Below are 3,395 nucleotides of genomic sequence, written 5' to 3' on the forward strand. Positions count from 1 at the left end.
ATATATAAATATATTAAATATATTTTTTTTTATATATATTAAATATCTACTATACAAAAAAAAACATGTAGCCGTCTATTGCATTGCAATTTCTAATTGGTAACGAATAAAAACAAAATGTAGAATAGAAATATTAAGCTAGGGGAAAAAGTTTCTTCGTATTATCCAGATAAGACATCAATATATATATTTTGCTTTATATATTAATATTAAATATATAATAAACTAAAGAGTAATGTATTTTGTCGAATTATATTGCAAAGTATATAAATCATTTCTAATTAATAATAATATTAATATATATTCTCACATAGACATAAAAATATGAATTTTGTACAATAGTATAATTTTTGTAAATATTTTACTTTATATATGAAATATATTATAAACGAATAAAAAGAAAACCTATTATCCTGTTATATATAATATATTGCAATTTCTAGTTAACACTTAATCCTACTACTACTAATAATAACAATAAACTTAATATACACATTTAATTTAATATCATGGAAGATGATATTTCGCTGAATAACGTTGTACCGATCGTAGTTACAATGATGCCCCATGACCTCAACATTACATTGTCATTATTCTCAAATCTATTCTTATCTATAATCTATTCCAACGATTTCTATTTCGAATGTGAAACAACTTAACAATATATATATATATATATATATTTTTTTTTTATTGTTTTCCAATTGCAAACTTCATATTACATTTATCACACGCGAAAAGAAATTATTTATTACAAAGCAAAAAAATAAAAAATTAAACTATACAGTGAGAAATATCACGTGAAAAATTACATATAGATTCGTTGTTAGTAATGGATCGTCGTAACATTCGAAATACATTTATTCGGTAGTATGTATCAACCATTTACGAATGAATTACGAGAATAGATATCCGATTTGCCGATTGGATCGTCACGAACGAATGAACGAACGAAGGAAGTTCCACTTTAACGCAATCTCAGTTTGGAGATCATCTTTGTAGTTTACATCTAGTAAGGCAAATAAATAACTTCTTCGAGTTAATATTTCCTTCTCTCTCTCTTTCTCTCTCTTTATTTATTTCTCTTTTACTATTCTCAGATAGATAGATATATATATATATATATATATATATACATACATAAAATCGAAACACGAACTTTGTACCAGATAACTCTCTTGATCGTTATTACTGTTTTAAAATATACATTGAAACTCGCGGTTAGGATGATTTCTAAGCTCGATGGATATACACGTACATACATATACATATATATATATATAAACATGCATACATAAACATATTATATTTGTAATATTGCGAGTTAAGATTCTTAAGAATCAAGAATCGGATGAAAAAAGCCGATTGTTCCGCAAGAAACTCGAGAAAGAGCCTAACCGAGATCGAGATGAAACGAGTAGATCTCATTCGCATTTGTTCAGCCCCATGATCATGCTAGGTTGAGCTAAGCCCAAGCCAAGCCAAGCCAAGCCAAGCCGAATAGAACCGAATGGAACCGAACCAAGCTGAGTTAAGCTGAACTGAGCTTAGTTGAATCGAGTTGAGCGAAATCTCTTTGCGAGTAACCATTGAATTAACAGAGAAGAAGAAGAAGAAGAAGAAGAAGAAGAAGAAGAAGAAGGGAGAGAAAATTACACGCTTCTTGGTACCTATACTTGGTATAAACACTACTACAACGATAGAAGAAGAAGAAGAAGATGAAGAAAACGAAGATGACGACAAAGACGACGAATAGGACGTTTCGCGAGCTTAGATGAGGAAGGTCGTTGTTAGAAAGAGTTAGAAAAGAAATAGAAAGAGAGAGAGAGAGAGGGAAAAAGAGAAGGGTGGGAGAGGGGGGATGGGGGAGAAAGAGAGAGGGAGAGTCAAACTCTTCTCAAGAACGATCGTTTCATTTCAGATATATATCTATCGGTCTACACATAATTGTCCTTGATAACGGTACACGATGCACCTACATAACGGCACGTTACTATAATATATATATATATATATACACTTACGTTTAGCTTTTTAACATATTATCGCTTTGTTTTGCCCATGACGACTTCCTCTTGATATCTTGTTCCGTTTCGATTAACTATGTTTAGATTCGCCATTTTTTTTTTTTCTTTTCCTATGTAGTGGTGTTTTTTATTTCTTCTTATTTTTTTATTTACATCATATCGGTAAACATCGATGATGTAAAATTAACTGCAACAGATATATATATAACTGGTGATGATAATTTTTCCTCGTAGTATCGTATTTAACAGTTTCCTGATTCTAATTAAAGAATTGTATATGAAATTATTCTTCATTATTACATTATACACGAGTGAGAGATACAAACAATGTGATTTTATTGAGACACAGCAGTAATTTGTTACACATGTCATTTACGATTTATTTTTATACGTAAAATCACATCCCTCGTTCGGATTATATCATTCTTACGGATGTATGTGTGTCTATACAAAAAAATATCTAAACTATACAATTTATCGTAATAACGATAGTTGACATAATTTCGAAAATTCGAGGAACAAAAAAGACATTATTTGAATAATAATATAAATAATTTCAATATGAAATATTAATCGTCAAATATAATATTACATTTGAATATTTGTTACTTTATTCACTGGGATAATTAACGTCACATATAATATATCACATTATATATATATAATTTTTTCGTTAATTAAGCATATATATAAGCGTTACTGAAATTTGACAATGATCGTGGAAGGCAAAAAAAAAAAGAAGAAATAAGAAAAAAGTAAATCGTATATACCTTACCGAATGAACGTTTAATTAACACAAGAGTCGATAACGTTTCACCTTTCGGACAAGGCAAACACGTTTCTGAAGCTGGTAAAGTTACCTGCCTCGTTATTAATCCTCGAGAAATGTGACTCTCCTACGCTTTAATTCACGATGTATTTGAACTCATGATCATTAATTATTAACATCGATTCCAATTTACATTTCAATATTATTACCATCGGAAGCTAAAAGTTTTTCAATTATGATCATCGATGTGTCGTTGTTGTCGTCCCGTTTCCGTTGTTTCTTATTTTTTCTTTCTTTCTTTCTTTCTTTTTTTCTTGCCGCATGAAACTCATAATATTCCTTAACTATTCTCGAATATCAGAGAGGTGGTGGTGTACGGTGATTTGAACGAGCGAACAGGAGACACGCTTCGACGGATCTTACGAACAAGTCTTGCTTCTACATTGTGGAATCCGAACAAAGTCGATTCTTTCAAACCTTTAAAAACTTTTACTTACTTTATTCTCTTGTTTCTAATTTTTTTTTCTTTTTTTTTTAATTTATTTTTGTGACAGACAGTTAACAAAATCAAGCGGTATTGAAAATATTTTCTCTATATG

General features: G+C 29.7%; 1 long non-coding RNA gene across 1 annotated transcript in view; it reads right to left on the bottom strand.

Moving 5' to 3' along the window:
* LOC106787565 overlaps nucleotides 1-2,210 on the bottom strand; it is a 16,102-nt gene extending 13,892 nt beyond the window's left edge. Inside the window, exon 1 of the long non-coding RNA XR_001381801.1 lies at nucleotides 2,025-2,210. This is a non-coding gene — a long non-coding RNA (uncharacterized LOC106787565). The remainder of the gene's footprint in view (nucleotides 1-2,024) is intronic.
* Nucleotides 2,211-3,395: the final 1,185 nt, after the last annotated feature.

This window comes from Polistes canadensis, unplaced genomic scaffold (genome assembly GCF_001313835.1).
Source record: "Polistes canadensis isolate GaletaPanama2010 unplaced genomic scaffold, ASM131383v1 scaffold_105, whole genome shotgun sequence".
NCBI classification, from domain to species: Eukaryota; Metazoa; Arthropoda; class Insecta; order Hymenoptera; family Vespidae; genus Polistes; species Polistes canadensis.